We start from the raw sequence: 22,312 nt of genomic DNA, 5'->3' as shown, positions 1-22,312 counted from the left end.
GGGGAAACCTTTACCTACCTATGTATATTTGTCCACAGTTACATAGTATACGATAGACTCCTGCAGAGGTGAGAAGATCCTTCTTGTCCTTTGCTGAATATAGCATTTGTTTGACTTTCTGTAGATAGTTTGTAGGATGTGTTTCTTCATCAGCTTCCCTATACTATCAATGGTTCCCTTGATGTATGGTAAGAACACTTTTCCTCTGGGTGGATCTTTGTCTTTACTCTCCTGGCTTGTTCTTGGCTTTGCAGCTCTTCTGATGTCTGTGGTGGAGTATCTATTGATTCTATTTTGACTCTAGAACTGTTTTTTTGTGGGGGGATCAACATTGTTAGCCAGGCTATTATTATGTAGGCCTATTTGAAGTTACAGTACTTGCAGTGTGAGCACTAAAGACTTTTTCCCCTCCCTGTCCTTGAAACCTCCTGAAATTGTGAAGATTCATACAAACATAGTGTGTACAGTGCGCTCATGAGAGTTGCTGCGGTTTGTTTACAGGATCCCCTGTGGATACCCAAATGCATGGATGCTTATGTCCCATTGTATACAATTGTGTAGTAAAAATGTATCTTTTTTTTTAAAAAAATGGCAAAATCAAGGCCTTTTATGGTGTTGGTGGAGATATTTTGAAGCCATGGATGTGCTTAGATCTATCCTCCATGTGTTCAGCATAGCTTATTCCCAAGTAATTTTGCATAGGATAGATCATAGGCAGGGTTTCTTCCCAATGGCACAATGGTAAACCTTTGTGTTGGCAGGACTGCTGACTGAAAGGTTGACAGTTCAAATCCGGGGAGCAGGGTAAGCTCCCACCTGACAGCTCCAGCTTCTCATGTGGGGACATGAGAGAAGCCTCCCATAGTATGGTAAAACATCCGGGCGTCTCCTGGTCAACGTCCTTGCAGATAGCCACACCAGAAGCAACTTGCAGTCAATAATTGAGTGCACACAAGCGGTGATAGTATTGGGATGGAAAGATAAATCAAAGTGGACAGTAAACAAATGGTATCAGTATATGGTGGACCAAATGAAATTCGAAATTATGGATGTAAAATTAAATGATTCAAAAGGTAATGAAAATAGAATGCAAGAAGTTGAAGAAAAATGGAACCGGGTCAAGGATTATATTATGAATAAGTCTAGAGATCAGGCCATAAGAAATAGGATACAAATGTTATATAATATGTAAATCTAGAAGGATTGTCTCAAACAGGATTAATATGTAAAAGAAAATAATCCTCATGGTGGTGGTGGGAATTGTAAATGTTGTGTATGTGTATGTCTTAAAATAAACAAACAGAAGCAACTTGCAGTTTCTCAAATCGTTCCTGACATTGAAAATAAAAAGAGTTTTGTATTCCTGCAAAGACTCAACAACATTAGCTTTGTTTACTAGAATTCTGATAAATAATCCTTGAGGAGCTACAGAAGGGTTTTAGTGGTCTAGTTTGGCAGATCATTTTGAGTAGGCTCTCAGCTCCCTCCCCACCCCCCAAATATATAGCCTTAGAGGGCTTAACCCCCTTCTTTGGGAGTCATGCATGGTTATTGTTGATAATACCCATTTCTGATCCTTACTGAAAACCCAGCACGTATGAATGCATGGAGATCAGTATTGGATTGACAAGCAGTGATGCTGATCGGATTTGCAATCTTTGCAATCCTGAAGGCAGGCGAAGCATGCAGTAATTCATGGGCGCTCGCCTGGTAGACGTGACCCTCTGGAGAACTTTAGAGAGTGAGTTTTGAAGACACGTTTTCACATAGCCCCTGGAGAGCAGCTTCCTATGTGTCACGTCTGTTGCAATCAAGGATGACAAAAATAGAAGGAGGAAAGAATTCGGTGTTCTGTTACTATTGGATGCTGTTGCCGGCTGATGCGCAGGCTTTTCTGCAACAGGATTCACTTTGTCCTGGATTTAGAAGGCAAGGATATGGCTCTGATGTCATAGCCATCAATGCAATTTATGTTGCAATGACCATCTAAGGTGGAAACATCAGAGTCATATCCAACTCTGCCAGGGAGATCCTGGGTGTGAACTTGAATTGAGGCTTCCTTTTAGTCTAACCTACTTCATAGGGATGCTGTGAATAAAAACAGTGGATTGATTTTGATACTGTTTCTGTTCTGCTGCTGCAGAACCAGTTTGGACAAGTTTTTCAGTGCTGACTGAGTACTGCTGGAGAAAGGCAGCAGTGTACTCAGAGTGACCTTGCTATTTTGAGGCCTGTTTGCTGCTGAGAAAAGAGGGAGAAGAACCAGGACTGTATTCTTCTCTGAAGCAGATTTGTGGACTGAGAAAGGACTATTTATGATTGTGGACTTCTGTAAGTGATCAGAGGGACCATTGTCAATACTACTGTTTTAATCTCTTGGAATCAGTAAAGTCCCTCTATTTTTGTTCTGCAAACCTGAGTGACATGTTATTGTTCTGTGGGTGACTCTGGATCGCAGGCACACGTAAGAGCTTCCATTTATCATCATCAATCCACAACGGAATCCCCATCCAAAATGTAGTGAGGGAAAAGGCTTTTTTAGAAATAAAATAAACAGACTCTATATAAAGGTGTTTGCTGACCATTTAATTATTCCTACCTTTCAGTCAAAATGATATCTGCTGGGATTTGGTTTCAGGATCTCAATGGATAACAAAATGGAATATTTTCAAGTAATGGATGGTAGAATCTGTAGATCTACCATCAACAGGATCTTTGGACTTTGCATTGTAAATCACAAGGTCACTAGATTTTGCCTTGAAATGAGGATCTAGTGTCTGCCACAAGGCTGCAGATACAAGGCTGCAGTTCTTTTTATATTGCATGAATAAATGTAATCTAATGGTAGCCTTCTATGGAAGTTGGAGTTCATGTAGGAAAAGCTGAGAAACGGGCATAGAATAATGTGGTTCATGCTCATACTGCAGGAAAGGGATTAAGAAGGCCTTTAACTAAATCACCTGTCTCATCTTTGAGATCACCTGTTTTAGCCAAAACATGCCCACCTGTAGTCAATTCAGAACAGTAGCTAAGGATGCTCATCTACTGTCTGTAATTTGAGCATTAAAAGGCCTACTGAGAATTGCATGGCATCCCTAATCTAAAGCATGAACAACCATCTACAAACTTCCATTACTTGTGTTTCTTAACATGGCTTTGTCAATAATGAAAAACAGTAACGGTCCACCACTATGGGCAAAATTATAGTGCCCTCATTGAAACAATAATCAGTCTGAGTTGCTGTGAGTTTTCTGGGCTGTATGACAATGTTCCAGAAGCTTTCTCTCCTGACGTTTCTCCCACATCTATGGTTGACATCCTCAGATGTTGTGAGGTCTGCTGTTAACTAGGCAAGTGGGGTTTATATATTTATGGAGAGTCAAGGTTGGTATAAATATCACTTGTCTGTTTGAGGCAAGTGTGAATGTTGCAGTTGGTCAGCTTAATTAGCATGTAATTGCCTTGCAGCTTCAAAGCCTAGCTGCTTCTTGCCCGAGGGAATCCTTTGTTGGTAGGTGTTAGCTGGCCCTAATTGTTTAATGTCTGGAATTTCCCTGTTTTCAGAGTGTTGTTCTTTATTTATTGTCCTGATTTTAGAGTTTTTTTTAATACTGGTAGCCAGATTTTGTTCATTTTCATGGTTTCCTCCTTTCTCTTTCCGGCCATGAAAGAGTTTTGGTCAGAGATACTGCAGTCAAGTGTCTCTGAGCCAGTTTTTGAATTGCGATAAACCTTTTGTTAAACTAAGTATTGTGTGCGTGGCTCTTTAAGGCAGCTGTGTTCCGACAATTTACATCTACAACTTCCAACAAAGAGAACAAACAAGTGCACAGATTTATATGACATTTGCATGTATTGATTTATATTTATAGCTGCCAATTTAAAAATGATTACTACCGGTATATGTTCTACAGAAATGTCCTTATGGTGAGGAAGACTGGCCAGGTGGTGTGCAAATTGCTTCGTGTTCTGTCCAGGTGTTAATTGGAGATGGACAACTTCAAAGCTGCTCCTTTTTGCAGAAAGGCTGCGTTTTGTAAACTTGGGCACATGTCTATAACCGTTCCATCCAGATTGCTCCCTGAAGTCTTCACAGGCTTGTGGAATCTTACCCATGGTATGGTCCAAGTCATCTTCAACCTGACGCACTAAGACTCCTACTCTCCACCAGGATTAGCATTTTAAACAGTATTAATATACCATACAGTTATTAATTACAGGCACTAATTCCTCTTGTCACCTGTTTGAAACGCCCCTTATTCTTGTCTGGAGCTGGTTGCTTCCTCTTCACACTGCTTGCCAGTCAGTCATCAGTTGCTAATCTCATGATTGCCAATTGGCTTCCAAAGACCTGCGCAGGTGCAGCCTTTGGGTGTAAGGGCATCTAGCCAGCCAGCAAGTACACGCTCACACCCTGCTGGAACTGAAGTGCCCCCTTGCCTCCACCACATCTTCCTAACCATTTTTGGCAAGAACAGACCATCTGTTCTCACCTCACATGCCCCATGGTAACAGCCAGTATTTTATGCCTGCAGCCCATCTCACCAGCCACTATTTGTTTTTAGCCACACCTGGTGATTCTCCTTTTAAGTTATCAGGTACTCAGAGCCTTCTTTCCAGAAAAATCAGTATATAGGCAATCTGTGTGTGTGTGTGTGTCTCCACACAAACTCTTTGATGCTAGAAGAGCAAAACATTTTCTTTGAATGCTCTGACATTAATTCATTCTCCATCTCTTCCTGCTGCACCTTCTATGCATCTCAGTCAAATGCCAAGGTGGCCACTTGCCCTACTAATGGCCCTGAGGTTGTATATCACAGCGTAAGAAATAGTAGGGAGATCACTATGGAAGACATTGAAGGCATGTTCAGATTGTCCGCAAAATGTTATTTATGTTATTTATTTATTCCTCCCATTTCTTAGTAAAGGTAAAGGTTTCCCCTGACGTTAAGTCCAGTCGTCACCGACTCTGGGGGTTGGTGCTCATCTCCATTTCTAAGCCGAAGAGCCGGCATTGTCCATAGACACCTCCAAGGTCATGTGGCTGGCATGACTGCATGGAGCGCCGTTACCTTCCCACTGGAGCGGTACCTATTGATCTACTCACATTTGCATGTTTTCGAACTGCTAGGTTGGCAGGAGCTGGGGCTAACAGCGGGCGCTCATTCTGCTCCTGGAATTTGAACCTGGGACCTTTCGGTCCGCAAGTTCAGCAGCTCAGTGCTTTAACACATTGTGCCACCAGGGGCCCCTCCCATTTCTTACCACCTGGAAAAATAGTAGGTAAAGGTAAAGGTTTCCCCTGACATTATATCTAGTCTTGTCCGACTCTGGGGGGTTGGTGCTCATCTCCATTTCTAAGCCGAAGAACCAGCGTTGTCCGTAGACACCTCCAAGGTTATATGTCCGGCATGACTGCATGAAGCACTGTTACCTTCCCGCCAGAGCGGTATCTATTGATCTACTCACATTTGCATGTTTTTGAACTGCTAGGTTGGCAGAAGCTTGAGTTAACAGCGGGAGCTCACCCCACTCCCTAGATTCGAACCACCATTTTTCTGGTGGTGCAAGTTTAACCCAATGCACCACCAGAAAAATAGTACCCAGTGCAATTCTATTTACATCATAATAGATATACATAACTAAAGAAGTGCTTGAATAATGTTGGGTTCTGTTGAGAAAGGACAAGGTAGACTGCCAATAACCATCCAGATGTTTTGGGCCAACTTGCGTAATCTCCAGTGGCTGTGGGCTATGGGATTTGTCTCAACAGCTACTGGTTAACTCTTTCTGAAAAGGGCTTTGTATGGAATTGCCCACTGGGAACATAAAATATGCTTATCTAGCAGTATGTGTACAGATCCACTCCTGTTTACCTACTTGTAAGTAATACTCAGTTTCTATCAGGCTGCAAGCATTCACTGCTATGTAGTCAGGAAAATATTGAACTTTGACAGAACAGTCTTCCACATGACAATCTTACTGTGTTCTTTGGGCCTGTCACTTTCTCTCAATCCAAACTACATCTTTTATTTTGATTCTAGGAAGAATGAAGTATGCTTTTAAAACATATGAGGTGGGCACTGATTTTTCTGTGTACTACAACAACTATTAGAAAACAGCATTGGCTTTTGTCCCATTTCTCCTGTGCCAAAAGAGAGTGAGAAAGGGAAGGGCAGACCCTGTACCATTTCCCAAAATAGCTACTACATTCAGCTCAATATAATTTGTTATGCAAAGCCAGCAAAGCCCTATGTGTCACAATAGAAACACCTCCCACCCAACTGACAAAGAGGAGCACAGAATAGATCCCTTGATGCCTCACAGACCACTTCCATTGAATCCATTTTGCTGCCAGCTTTTGCTAGAATAATACAAAGCAAATAATTGGGCAGGGATTGATAAAGCGTTTAAACAGAACTGCAGATGCTTTTTACACCAAGTCTTGTTATAGATTCCTCCCTACTGCTTTAGTATCACTATCATCCTGAAAATACTCAGTGTTATCTGATTTCAGAAGTTTCACACTGGCCTCCAACAGACAAGAGTTCTTTCTCCCACCCTGGACTTTCCACAGATATATAAACCTTCCTTGCTTAGTATTTCCAATATACCTCACAACCTCTGAGGATGCCTGCCATAGATGTGGGCAAAATGTCAGGAGATAATACTTCTGGAACATGGCCATATAGCCTGGAAAACACACAAAAACTCTGTGATTCCGGCCATGAAAGCCTTCGACATCAGCCTCAGAACAGGCCATATACGTATATCCTTCCTCCTATACTCAGATATTCCTAACAGTGAGTAATATACCTTAATTTGAGGCCACGGGCACCAGATGTCTTTGCATGCGTAGGAGGAAGATGACTAAAACATGTATAAGCACAAACATAGCCCAGTGCAGCAGGATGATGGTATATGTATCTAATTCTGTCTATATATAATGAAGAATCCTTATCTGCTTCAGTCATTGGACTATTCTATTCTTTGCCTAATTCCTTCTATCATATCGCATATAAATAGCCCCGTCTTCAAAGTGCTTTCCCAGTGGAAATGTCCTGTTTGTGTAGCTGCAGGAGTGGGTGTCTATTAGATAACAGTTTTATTATGATGGTCTGGTTCATTCCATTCAATCTACAGTATAGGACCAGTGCCTGCAATTTCACATACTCACTTCTGTCAAGATATAGTCCTCCTTGTGGTCCTGTGATATACCTGTGCCAAAAATTACCATGGAGTCAAGATAGGAGAGTGTAACCGTAGTTTACTGCTTCCATAGTAAATTCAGAAATACAGTAGAGTCTTACTTATTCAAGACTCGTTTATCCAAAGTTCTGGATTATCCAAGGCATTTTTGTAGCCAATGTTTTCAATATACTACTACATTACTACATAGTATTACTGCGTATTGAACTACTTTTTCTGTCAAATTTGTTGTATAACATGATGTTTTGGTGCTTAATTTGTAAAATCATAACCTAATTTGATGTTTAATAGGCTTTTCCTTAATTCCTCCTTATTATCCAAGATATTCGCTTATCCAAGGTTCTGCCGGCCCGTTTAGCTTGGATAAATGAGACTCTACTGTAATTCCCTTTTGGATACAGCGGTTGTACTAAAATTTCAATCTAATTTTAGTCTCCTCTAGCTTTTAGGTATTATATAGCTAGACCTAAGAATATAATAAAATAATAATAATAATAATAATAATAATAATAATAATAATAATAATAATAAAACTTTATTTATATCCCGCCACCATCTCCCCAACGGGGACTCGGGGTGGCTTACATGGGGCCATGCCCAGGACAATACAATATAGCAAAATATAAAAACAACATATCATAATACAATTACAACAATACAAAAAATAATCATGTACAGTACAACACAAAATATAAAATATTCCTAAAATGCTGCAGCCTAAATGTACCTGATTATTGTAACTAGAGTAGAACTTTTCCCCATTGATTCAGTGGGTCTTCTCTAGTTGGGAATAACAGTTGGAATTAGATCTTAAAATGACAGCATGCTTAGGTAAGGGAAAGGTTTCCCCTTGACATTAAGTCTAGTTGTGTCCGACTCTCCATGTCTAAGCTGAAGAGCCGACGTTGTCCATGGGTCATATGGCTGGTATGATTGCATGGAGCATCATTATCTTCCTGCCGGATCAGTACCTATTGATCTACTCACATTTGCATGTTTTTGAACTGCTAGGTTGTCAAAAGCTGGGTCTAACAGCGGGAGCTCACCCCGCTCCCCAAATTTGAACCACCAACATTTCGATCAGCAAGCTCAGCAGTTTAATCCGCTGCACCACCAGGGGCTCCTAACAGCATGCTTAAGTCATGAGTTATGTAGAGCTATCTGTCTGATGATGTCATGATGTAGCAGACTTTCTTTCGTGCTCTATGGGCTCTATGTCTGATCCCTACCATGTAGCTTAAACTATCCATGAATCATGATTCCTACAGTTTTGTGATTACAGTAGAGTCTCACTTATCCAAGCTTCACTTATTCAAGGTTCTGTATTATCCAAGGCAGTCTGCCTTTTAGTAGTCAGTGTTTTTGTAGTAAATGTTGCAATGTTTTGGTGCTAAATTCGTAAATACAGTAATTACTACATAACATTACTGTGTATTGAACTGCTTTTTCTGTCAATTTCTTGTAAAATATGATGTTTTGGTGCTTAATTTGTAAAATCAGAAAACAATTTTATGTTTAATAGGCTTTTTTCTTAATCCTTCCTTATTATCCAAGATTTTCACTTATCCAAGGTTCTGCCTGCCCGTTTATCTTGGATAAATGAGACTCTACTGTATGATCAACTGGGAAGGTCCTATTTTTAAATGGAACGATATGAGTGTTTTCTTTATGTTGAGCAGATTTAGTTTGTATTCATTTTTTATTATACAGTATTTAAAAGAAAAAGCCCAGTGTACTAGTATTCCAATTATTTATGGTTCAAAATCACTTTATTACAAATAATAGCAGATGTACAGAATTTTACCACTTTATATTTGATCTGAGAGTTCAGGTCTGACAATAGGTAATTCATATAAAATACCTCAGATCTTGCTGGATTTTTAATTACACCTTGTCCCTAATATGCACAGGGGATACGCTCCTGGACTTAGCATGGAAATGTGAAACCACAGATAATAATGAACCCTATTGAAATGAACAATATCTGGTGAACACTTACTAAAGAATTTCACTGGATGACCTATAAATACATAGAGGGAACACCTCTCTAGTATTTCTAGTTTCTTTAGCATGACTCCGTGGACAGTGTCCAGTGGAAATTTACCATGGTTTGATGCTTGAGGACCTAAAATGCGTCGAGAGAATACCTCTCTAGATATTTTCCATGTCCTTCAGCATGACTCTGTGGCTATCTACTAGCAGAAGCATAACATGGAATCATACTAGAAAATATCTAGAAAAAACTTTTTAACATACCAAGCTGAAATTGCATGTATATAAAGCATCAGTCAAATATTGAGAAAATATGACTTGCAGCACTTCTAGAAATTAGTTGTGATTGGTCTTAAAGACCAATAAGGATGTTCCTGGGATGGGAAGATGCCATCAGCAATTGTGAAAAAGTATTCTCAGGAAGTTTAAGTTATCACTGAAATTAAGGCAGGGCATTAGGAAGGAGGCTGTCCTCTCACGTCACTGGAGTGTCTAGTTTGCTTTTGAGTGTTTATCCAGATTTTAACTGAGTTGTCAATGGTGATTAATCCTGCTCACAAAATAGTGTCAGGACCCTGGATAGTTATTATAAAATGAACCCAAACTAGATTCATTATTCCACTGACATAGAAGATACCAGGCACCACTGCTTCTGACCTCAACACCAAGTTAAGGAATTCCCCCTCTGCTATGCATTTGCCAAAATCCAAATTTGGGCTCCATTCGGAGGCATATGAGATTCTTTCTATGGGGGCTTGTCCCTAAGCTCCATACAAGTAGGGAATATGGGGAAGTGTAGTTTAATGTGAGGAAACCTAGATTAAACCATCATAATTCATTGATTCTTAATCATAATTAGAACTGTTGCTCAGAATGTTTTTTTACCATTTGTTTACTATCGCATTTTTTTCTCAAGCAGACAAAGACGCAAGCTGAGCATCTGTCGTTCTTGCTACTGGCTATTTGTATATCTTACATTCCATGATGATAAAGAACAAGAATAGAGCTGCTTAAGTTTTAATAAGCTATCGTCAGACTGACAATAGATTTTGCTAATATCACATCAAGATTCATGCTGTGTTGTTAAGGAAATGGTCTGGAAACTAGATTTTCTTCAAGGAGAAATGATGTTTAAGGCACAGTGGTTCTGCTCTATTACATCTTTTAACGGGTTGAATGTATGTATTAAACGGAAAGTACAATCAAAGCTCATCAACTGGAAAATGAATGTATTTAGCCAACCTTAACCTGATGTTTTCTACGTATGGTGCACTACAAACACCATCATCCCCAGCCAGCCTGGTTGATTCCTATGGTGAGTAAAAGAGACAAAGTATAACAATGCTGTTTGGGGTTGATGAGGCATTTAGTCCAATTCTTTCATAGACCATGTTTGGTGAGGACATGGGAGAGGATCTACTTCGTGGCTAGCTACTCCCAGGCTGTGTATTCCTTCCCATAAAATGCTAGCTTGGCCCCTTCATTTTCTCTATTTCTGTAGACAGACACTTATATTTTATTGGGCATTGGAGAAAATCTTGTAATTTGAATGTGTAAAGAATTAATTGGTATTGACCCTGCTAAACTGGAACACTTGGAGGATATGTGGAAGTGAGCCTTTTATCATACTTGACTGCTGTGTAAATGAGCCATATATATCTCAGTATAAAGAGTGCAGTAAGTGTGGGCTTCACAGTAGTGTGGTACTGCTTCTTCAAGGAAAACTCCCATACCCCTCCTATAACATGTTCATGATTTATGAAAGGAGATAGTAGAGTAAATAATAATAATGATAATAATTACAACATTTTATTTATATTCCACTCTATCTCCCCAAGAGGACTCAAAGCAGATCACAGTACACATACACGGCACACATTCAATGCCGTTTGGACAAACAGAACAGACAGAAAAGAGGTATGTTGTGTCAAAGTCCAGCTTCGGTGCCTTGGAGGTTGTGCTCGGATTCAGCCACAGGGGGTGCTGTTGCTCCATTCTCGATGACAAAGAGCCATCAGGACTTCCTCCTTTCTTTTGGTCACTGGTATTTCTGGTCTTTTTCATTTTATGGTGTCGTGAAATACCTCCCCCGCTTAATTAGCGGTACCTAATTTCTCTACTTGCGGCTCTAAGCTATTTTCGAACTGTTTAGGTAAACAGTGAGCCGGGCTTGACAGTCGGGTGCTCACCCCGACTGAGCTTTGAACTGGCCAACAAAACAGTTCTGCCGCAATATCTCCCCACCTGAGCAGACAATATTATATACCATTTAGCCTGCTCACCTGGTTCTTTTGTGCATATGTGACTAGGAACATATTTGGCTGGTTTGACTGCTGAAATCAATCTAGCAATAGTACAGGGCTGAGGGAGAATTGGTTTGTTCAAGTGAACTCAAGATTTAGAGTTTCATTACTCTTGAATTTCTTTTTGCTTTCAAACTGAGAATGCATGTCGGTTTTTGAATTAAGTGCAGGCGAGTGTAAGGCTTCCCCATCAAACTCCTGCTGGATGAAAGCAAGCAGTGAATATAGATGGTTGCCTCAAAGTAGTAGATGCTGACGCTTTGTAGATATTGTTGGATGTTTTGCTTTTCTCTATAAACCTATATTTGCAAAACTTTTCACGAAGGAGAAATACTGGACTTTCCTCAGATCTTTCTGATGCTCTTTTCTCACAAAGGATGTGTGGTACCATCAAAGGCATCTTTTAGTTTTGTTGTATCAGTGTGTTAGTTTGCATTCTATTTATCATCAGAACAGTGAAAACTGACATTTCAAAGAAGACTCTCCAAAGAGTAAATTATGCATACTTCCAAGAGGCCATAGTACAGTACAATTCTCATATCCAGAGGGGATATTTTCCTGGACTTTGCGTGGAGATGCAAAACCCCAATTGAAATGAAGGACTTCTGGTCCAAGAATACAACAGAGTCATGCTGAAGGACTTCGAAAGTGCCTAGAGATGACATGTTTTGGCAGACATGGATAAATGACCCTGCGGGTATCGGTCCTATGTATACGGGGGCTTTTCTATAATATATGGTTAGGATCAGCTTGTTTCTGACTGATACCTGGATGGTCAAAGCTCCACGAGCTGACAGTTGGATGGACCTGCGTTTGAGATTCAACTTGTCACCAAAGTGAAGTCACACCACTCTGTTATGAGAATCCAGATATTATCAGTGATTAGCATCTTTCCAATATTTATTCCATGTCATGAAAACAGAGTATTGAAATAAAAACTCAGAAAGCAGGAGACATGGAGGTAGGTGGGCTCCCTGCCCCCGACCAAAATCTATTGTTGTATTACAAACATGCAGAACAGAGTCTTAACGAATAGATAATAACTATAGCTTATTGATATGGCAGCATTTAGTATTAAGGAAACATGTAACACTGTGCAGACATAAAAATAATTCTTAAAAAGTTTTCATATTCTCAGAGATTTTGTAAGCATGGTGCCTAATGCAGCCAGTCTAGTCTTCAAGCACATATACATCTCCTCTCTCATTTTAGGCACCTAATTAACTGCAATGCAATGGAAGAGTTCAAGGTTTTGTTGCATGTGATTCAGCACAATGCTTCTGGTGTATGTGTTTATGCGCTACATTTAAAAAGAGTAGGATCATGACCCGAATTTTGCTTATTATAACTGCTTATTCTACTATAGCCATTTGATCCCCCTTCCCTCCAAGTTTGATGTTTCTGGAGCTATCAACAAGGAATACATAATTCCCTCATTGAATTCTGGGTAGAATTCAAAGTGCTGGTTGTTATTTTCAACATCTTGGGTCTAGGCTGAAGTTTTAATGCTAGTGTTTTATACTTTCATGTTTATTTAATTTTGTTTTAACTGGACAAATGTTCTCTCTGACCATGTTTTTTATATCACTTGTGTTTTTGTTTTGATTGATTGTTTGTTTATTGTCTTATGGACATATGGTCCCATGTAAGCCACCCCGAGTCCCTTCAGGGAGATGGTGGTGGGGGTATAAGAATAAAGTTGTTTTTATTATTATTATTATTATTATTATTATTATTATTATTATTATTATTATTATTGTATGACACAGCAAACAAGATAGATATGCTGGATTTCGTTTCACAAAATCACAAGACGAACACTTCCCAAGTGTCTAGGACTGTGTGATGTATTTTCGGATGAAGCGTACAGATCCCACTAGGGTGGCCTTTTGCAGTTGGCAATGGCTATTGTTTCCAAATGCCGGCTGAGATCTTTTGGCACGGCACCCAGTGTGCCCATCACCACCGGGACCACCTGCACTGGTTTCTGCCAGAGTCTTTGAAGTTCTATTATTATTATTATTATTATTATTATTATTATTATTATTATTATTATTATATACGCTATGTCAATGACCTCGTTGTAACTGATCATTTAATGAAGTTTCAAATTGGTATCGAAGAAAGTATTTCTCTGTACAGATGGTGGCATAGGAAATCCTGAAGCCAATTTGAGGTTCAGTTGATGATTACACAAACAGAGCATTGATGTGCATTAAGGGCTTTTTTCGCACGCTTTTGTGGGAATTTGTTGTTTGGCTCCCGCAATTTGAGGCTAGCTTCGAGATGCATTGAACAGTCAGTGTGGATGGGGCGAAATACTTGCTATCTGAGTTTTAAGGTCTGTGGAGGAGAGCTTTCTTTTCATCCCACCACCTTCTAGCTTTTATGAAGACGTGAGAGAGAGCCTTCTTGGTGAATGTTCTCAAGTCCTGAAACTCTGAGCACTTCCACACAGCTGTATAACCCAGAATATCAAGGCAGAAGGAGACCTGGTGGTCTAGTGGGTTAAAGCCCTGTGACTTGAAGGTTGGGTTGCTGACCTGAAGGTTGCCAGGTTCGAATCCAACCCGAGGAGAGCGCGGATGAGCTCCCTCTATCAGCTCCAGCTCCATGTGGGGACATGAGAGAAGCTTCCCACAAGGATGGTAAAAACATCAAAACATCCGGGAGTTCCTTGGGCAACGTCCTTGCAGATAGCCAATTCTCTCACACCAGAAGCGACTTGCAATTTCACATGTCGCTCCTGACACACACAAAAAAACAAGGCAGAAAATCCCACAATATCTGCTTTGAACTGAGTTATCTGAGTCCACACTGTCATATGTTCCAGTTCAAAGCAGATAATGTGGCATTTTATACTCCCTCTCTGCTCTCATTCCACCAAGAGAGAAAGATCTTTTAATATGGACAGGCCTTTGCTTTTGCTTTCTTTTGGCAAAAGTAGATTTTAATGGGTTTGCTGCTGTGCTTTTATCTTCCCCTTTTTATATTCAAAATGGGTTTAAACTGATGTAACATTGTGTTTTTAATCGAATTGTTAAATGTTACAAAACTCTGATAAACACTCTGTTCCCCTTTCTGTCCAGTTTTCCATTTTCTCTCTCTTTTTCTCCTCTCCAACTTGTAAAGTTTGGATTGTTTTTCAGGTTTTCCTCTGCATCCAAATTATTTTGAAATGCATTCTGCAATCTACAGAATCCCAATGCATTCCCATACCTCTTACTTGTGGATGGGGCTCTTTTAAGATTAATTTAGATACAGGTCTAGATAACGGAATGAAGTTTATTTCCTTGACCCAGAGATAACCAGGAGATACTGAGGACTTGTAAAATGGAGGCATTTATATTGACAGGGGTCCCTTTCTACCGTGAACAGACTTAAAAGTCAATAAAACCCAATCGCTGGTGTAATTTCTTTAATATCTCTCTGTCATTCTGAACTGGTTTTGGCCAGATTTGTAGCTGCTTTCCTTTTCTTTCTGCAAGGCAGGAGCGTTATTTAAAACTGTCACAGCATTTCTTGTCACTGCTCTTGAATTTTATCTTACTGCACGTGGTTTGGTATCAGAATAATGTCCTGCGGAAAGGCCAGTTAGAATAAATTAAACCACAGCATCCTGCTTTTTAAAAACCTAAAGGGGTTGTCGGTATGTAGGCTGTGTGTGTCTTTTGGTTTTCTGCTGGAGACAACTGTAGAATGTCAGAGCAGTAATCATGACCATGGAAGATTCTGCCAAAAAAAAACCTGGTCCTTGACAAAAATATGCCAAGTGCATTGTCTAAATTTCATTTTCATTATGACAGCAACAAAAGGAACCCTCTGCCCTTTGACCAGTGGAGATCTCAATACAATAAGGGAGGAAGCCTTTTAGCTTCTTGCTCAATCGCAATCTGTCAGTTGCTGTTTTCCAGTTTTCTGATTGTGACTAACAACTTTTATTAGAAATAAATATGTGGACCTGTACTGAATTGGACTGTGTATGGAGGAATTCAGAAGTCCTCTCAACTTTCCCCCAGAAGTTACCATCAAGTTGACTTGATCTATCAAAGATAATCTAGAGAAAGAGATTCCTGGGAATCTCTAGGTATCATAACATAACACTATGGTATGCTGAGACCAGAAGGGAAGTGATTGAATGGTGTTCGGTCATATCTACAATTTCATGTAACTGTAGTCTGGATGGGAATGTATCCCTGCAAATCCAGATGTCTTACTTTATACCAGAGAAACATTCCTATCCATTTGCTGATGGACTTCAGCATCCCCTCACAATAACTGGGGGAACTGGGGTACTAAACCATTATTATTTATTATTTAAAACATTTATATTTCACCCTTCTCACCCTGAAGGGGACTTAGGGCGGAGCACAACATATATACGGCAAGCACTCAATGCCAGGACATAAAATAATTATAAATATACACAAACATTAAAATAAGTTATGTCTACTTTAAAATCAGCTATTTAAACCAATTCAGGACACTATGCTGGCTCCGGTCAGTGGAGTAGGTTTTCTGTTACTGCCTCATTGCACTGCCACCCTTACTAATGCCAACCTGTCAATCTCCAACCAGCAATTTTGCCTTCCCATAGCTGGCTATATGGGACAAGGCAATGAGAGACAGACTCCCAAGGGTTATATGTAAAAGAAGTAAAAAAAAAACATGTGCAAGTTACCACCATTGCCATTCCCCAAGCTGTGAAAACTGTGCAGGCTGGTTACTAACATTCCCCTGTTCCATTCTCAGCTTTCACATCTTCTCCTGTATGTTCCCCTGATGCCCCTATATCTTCCATCATGCCAAGTCCTTATTTGCTGTTTGCAGGTAAGGAGACCTTCACAAAGGTACATCTACAAATCCTGAGGTTCTCCAAAGCTGCTGATATCTCCCTCTACTGCTATTTTGGTCAGTTAAGGGTCCAAACTCGGTGTATGGTGATATAGCTATTACTATATAGGATTTATTCTCAATATCTAAAGGATTGGCCCACCCACTATTAATACTGATGCTTAGGCGCAATGCATTCCAAAAGAGGTTTATGCTGAGCCATTAGGCTGCCAGCTGGTTGGGCATCTAGCAGTACTTTGTAGCTCATCTCTTTAGACTTTAAATTCCCTTTATTTGCTTATTTTTGAACAACGTTCATGTGAATGAGGAAGGAAAGCGAGACTACAGTGGGTTGAAAGAGGGAATGAATCACAATCCATCGTCATCCATTAGAATACGAGCTCTTTTCAAAGTTCTATTCAATTACATGTTCTATAAAGGGTAACTTTCAGTTTGACAAAACCCCAGAGGTTAGATGGGAAGCAAAGAAGGAGAATGAGAAAATAAAATCCATCTCAGTGTACGAGTTCAGGCAAAACAATGTTATTAGCTAACATATGACAATACATTTCTTTGACATCTTTTTTTCTTCCTCCAGACTTATTTATAATGTACCATTTTTCCATGGAGGAACAAGTGCTTGCCTCTTGTTCCTCTCTTTGTGTGGGTGTCTGTACTTACTTAAAATATGCACAGGCAGTGTGGTTACCCTCTGCTATGCTGACAGCAATTGTATACATTGAGAATGTATTGCCAATTGCTTGAGAAGTGCAGGTGACTAATTATAGCTGTTGCTAGAAGACGGAGCTCTAGCTCCTTTGAATCAGAAATTTAGGTCTCAATGGAGCTTGGCATTGACATATCTTCTATAGAGCTCCCCCCTGCCCCCGCCCCCAATAACATTTGAAATCTGGGAACTGCAGCTCACAGAATCCACAGCCATTATGGCAACTGGGCCATTCTGGTGATTTTGGGGTGTTACAATGCAAAAGGTATACATATGGTTACATATGGTATGGAAAAATTAAAGTGGATTTTTTTTTTTAGGAATAATTATATTAGAGCCGCGTTATATAAAGTTTGGGATAAATATAAAGGTTACTTCTATACGAAAACCCCAACATGGAGGCCAACCAAAGAAGATTATTAGGATGGACTAATTGGCCAACATACAAAGAGATACTAAATAAAACAGATCAGAGGACTTACTCCAAATAAGAGATATGGCAGAAATTACAGGAAAATTATAAAAATGTTTCTTGGTTACATTATATACAGATTAAAGAGCGTTATAAAAGGGATAAAATAATAGGCTTCAGCTTAGAAAAGGGATTTTGGGATAATTTACTTCAAGTAAAAAAAATCAATATCGCTCCTATACCAAAAATTACTAGAATGGACAATGGAAACGGAGGAGGTAAAAAATTCAATGATTCAATGGGCAAAAAAATATAGGGAGACCTATAAAAATGGACGAATGGGAGTTAATTTGGAAAAAGAAAATTAAATATACCTATGCTATGGATCTTAAAGAAAATTGGCTTAAAGTATTGCATAGATGGTATCTGACCCCCCAAAAATAGCTTTAATATATAAAAACACAAATAACAAGTGTTGGAGATGTAAAGAGCAAGTGGGCTCATATCTACATATGTGGTGGAGTTGTAAAAAATTACTAAAATATTGGAAAGAGGTTCATATAGAGTGCAATAATATTTTGGAAATTAATTTGGAATTTAAACCGGAAACTCCTGCTAGGGCTATATGAACCTTCAGTTAAAATGGACCTAAATAAGGACAAACTCTTTACCCTCTTTATAACAGCAGCGAGGATTGTAGTATCGAAATTATGGAAATCAGAAGAAGTACCAACTAAAAAATATTGGATAGATAAAGTTATAGAGATTAGAGATATGGATAAATTAACTTTTTTGACCAAGAAGTGTACAGGAAGAATAATGAAAGAAACGGACTGGACAGCTTTCGAAGACTTTTTAAAGAAATGAAGGAACTGAGTTTTTTTTTTAAAAAAAAAGAACTGGAAAGAAAAGTAAGAGATGAACGGAAGTCATACCCCCCTACCTTTCTTTTATTTTAGGCCCCTCTCCCTTGGACTCGGCCAAACTGTTTCCCTTACCCATCTCCAGCTTCCTTTATTCCCTTACCCATCTCCAGCTTCCCTTTCCCCATTGCCCCTATCCTAACTCCTAGCCAGCCCAGCCCAAACCCTAACCCACTTTTCCCTTCCCACACTATCTCCTTAGAATTTTATTAGCAGTGTAATAGAAAAGCGAGGAGCCCCAGTGGCGAAGTGCATTAAAGCACTGAGCTGGAGACCGAAAGGTCCCAGGTTCAAACCCTGGGAGCGGCGGGAGCGGTCGCTGTTAGCTCCAGCTTCTGCCAACCTAGCAGTTCGAAAACATGCCAATGTGAGTAGATCAATAGGTACCACTCTGGCGGGAAGGTAACGGCGCTCCATGCAGTCATGCCAGTCACATGACCTTGGAGATGTCTATGGACAACGCTGGCTCTTCGGCTTAGAAATGGAGATGAGCACCAACCCCCAGAGTCAGTCACGACTGGACTTAACGTCAGGGGAAACCTTTACCTTTACCTTAATAGAAAAGCATTAATAAAAAATATATTAAAAAAAGAAAAAAAAGGAAGGTATGTTTTCTATTCTCTGGTCTTCTGAAAACCCCAGCTTCCTTCCCAACACAAATACTGAATAAAACAGATGTTTGCTGTCAGGTTGGGATTCTGCTGGATGGAATGGAATATAGACCAGTCACTTCAAACAAGAAGTGGCAAGAATGGTATTCCTCTTCTCTGAAAGCCGCAATCGCTGGGGAAGAGCAAGTGGAAGAGGGGAAGAAAAATGTTTGTCAGGTTTATTTTATCTATTTATCGTGTCAGAGGCAAATTGAGGATACAGTTATTGTGTATTTTAAAACACAAACAAAGTTTAAAACTTGGCATTATACTAGATTTCCTTTGACCAGAAGCTGGCCACTTGGAGAGTCTCTGGTGTCACTCTGAGAAGGTCCTCCATTGTGCATGTGGCAGGGCTCAGGCTGCATTGTAGTTAAGTGGTCTGTGGTTTGCTCTTCTCCACACTTACATGCTGTGGACTCCACTTTGTGGCCCCATTACCTAAGATTGGCTTTGCATCTTGTGGTCCCAGAGCGCAATCTGTTCAGCAGCTTCCAGTCTTCTGTGTGCCCAAGGGGGAGTTTCTCATCTGATATCAGCCATGGATTGGGTTTCCAGGTTTTAGCCTGCCACTTTTGGATTCATGCTTGCTGAGGTGTTCCTGCGAATGTCTCTGTGGATCTTAGGAAACTGTTTCTCAGTTTAAGGCATTGGCATGCTGGCTGATAGCTGAACAGAGGATGGGCCAGAGTTGCCCATGCCTTGGTCCTTTCATTACAGGCTGCTACTTCCTGACGGATGTCAGGTGGTGCAATACCAGCTAAGCAGAAAGAAAGAGAGAGAGCGCGCAAGAGAGAATGTGAGTAGAAGTTGAGTATCCCTAGGAAGGGAAGGAAAAGGAAAAAAATATCTGCCCCCAGCAGCTACCCCCAACATAGATCTGTGTTTGGGCACCGAAATGCAAATACAGTAGAGTCTCACTTATCCAACACTCACTTATCCAATGTTCTGGATTATTCAACGCATTTTTGTAGTCAACGTTTTCAATACGTCATGATATTTTGGTGCTAAATTCGTAAATACAGTAATTACTACATAGCATTACTGCGTATTTGAACTAGTTTTTCTGTCAAATTTGATGTCTAACATGATGTTTTGGTGCTTAATTTGTAAGATCATAACCTAATTTGATGTTTAATAGGCTTTTCCTTACTTCCTCCTTACTATCCAACATATTCGCTTATCCAACATTCTGCCAGCCCATTTATGTTGGATAAGTGAGACTCTACTGTAATAAGAAAAGTGGAAGCTGGTGAAAGAAAACCTTTGACGTATTTTGAACTAAACTTTCAATGACTTGTAGAAGATTCAAAATGTTTTTGTTTGTTTATACAATGCTTCCCAGACCTGGTTGTTTTGTTTCACATTTGCATACTATTAGTTTTGAGTACAAACTTTTCTGAAACCTATTAAACTATCCTTGTTCTTTCCATGTTATTTGTGTGTCTGGCCCATTCCACACAGCTGAATAAAATCCCACATTATCAACTTTGAATTGGAATATATGGCAGTGTAGACTCAGATAACCCAGTTCAAAACAGATCGTGTGGGATTTTCTGCCTTGAGATTCTGGGTTATATGGCTTTGTGGAAGGGCTCTCTGGTACCAAATGTTCTGTTGAAGAAGTAATGTCAAGGAACACACGAACTTTGTTAAACGAGGCATACCTGTGTTCCCTGATGAAATCTGATGTTCCTTAACTCCGATTTCTGGAAATAGGATTACAGTAGTTGGATTTTAAGACAGACGAGACACTGACATCCGTTCCCCTTTGAAATGGTTAGCTATTTGCCAGCTGTGTCATGCTTGCATCCCTTCTTTTCAACAGTGCACAATAAACAGTGTGCTGACGTACAGAGTGATTTGTCTCCTGTTTACGTCATAAGTGTTTTCTGTGACCATTTGTTTGCAAGCTTCTGAATTCTACATTCTGTGCTATATGCACCCAAAGGGGATGTACTCAGATTACTTCTGTGAACAAAGCATGTGACTCTCTTGTTACAACTACTTCACTGAATATTGGTCAAATACCCAGCAGAATTCAAAGTGCTACTTAAAACCTATACAGCCTTGGAAGCAGGTGTTTTGAAAGGCTGTGTTTTTCGCCACGTAGGCCTGCCAGCTCAAGATCATCACAGGCTCTGAAGTTTCTGGGCCAAAACCCGAGATGTAGGGAGCACCCCTGGTGATGTCAGGAAGAATTATGCATCAAGCCCCAGACATAGCTACTCACAGCCTTTCATTTAAATAGAGAGAACATATTTTCCTGTCTGAAATTAAGACAGAAGTCTTAGTTAAGGGGCTGTTCCCAGATCAAGGGATTATTCCCTCTCATTTACTTAGGGAAATGGGATAAGCAAATTTTAATCTATCCTACTTGCTACTAGCCACAAAATGGGTGCAGAACAGAGCAGAAAGTGATTCATAGCATCACAGTGACTGGAGAGGAAAGAGGCAGCTACCTACAGCAAGCCTTCCATTTTGTCTTTAGGCCCAGGACCCCAATGAATTAGGGAGGAAAACATGAATGTTAAAAAAATTCCTTTTACAACCTGAGATAACATCTACGAGGGTTAAATGAAAAGTAATGCCTCCACCTTCGTAACTCCTCAACAGATGGCAGTACTAGTATGCAGCAGGTACTGGCTTGTTCAGTAGCCTCTCCTCTACAGTTCCATTTGGCGGGAAGCCTTAGCATTGAACGGTTGTGTTGTTAAAGTGCGAAGTATGGAACCCCACACAGACAGTCGGTCAATGCGACTTAAGCAAAACGCAGTCATTCAATTATTGACAGCAGAAGTTGTCACCCCAAAGGAGATTCATCAGAGAATGCAAGCTGTTTATGGTGATTGTGTTGATGTGAGTACTGTGTGTCGTTGGGTGAGTAAGTTTAAAGATGTTGAGGTGGGAACATCTGACTGGCATGACAAACAAAGAGTTGGACGTCCTGTGACAGCAACCACTGAGTTTCACAAGCAAAAGGTTGACAAATTGATTCAGAATGATCATCATATCATTCAGAGAGAAATTTCAAGCATAATCGGCATTTCACAAAAACGTGTGGGTCACATTATTGCTTTGCTTGGCTATTGGAAGATTTGTGCACAATGTGAGACACTGGTTGTGGAAACAGAGTGTCAATTTCTTCCGTGACGGCTTCAGAAAATGTGTTCATCATTGGCAGAAATGTATCCAATTGTCTGGTGATTATGTGGGAAAGTGAATTGTGGTAGTTAAAGAGCACATTCTAAGGATTATTTCTG

At 40.0% G+C, this 22,312-nt stretch overlaps 1 protein-coding gene across 4 annotated transcripts in view; it reads left to right on the top strand.

Moving 5' to 3' along the window:
- phactr1 (phosphatase and actin regulator 1) overlaps positions 1–22,312 on the top strand; it is a 352,956-nt gene that overhangs the window by 160,060 nt on the left and 170,584 nt on the right. The window lies entirely within an intron of this gene.

This window comes from Anolis carolinensis, chromosome 4, assembly GCF_035594765.1.
Source record: "Anolis carolinensis isolate JA03-04 chromosome 4, rAnoCar3.1.pri, whole genome shotgun sequence".
NCBI lineage: Eukaryota > Metazoa > Chordata > Lepidosauria > Squamata > Dactyloidae > Anolis > Anolis carolinensis.
This window is presented reverse-complemented; position numbering and strand designations above follow the sequence as displayed.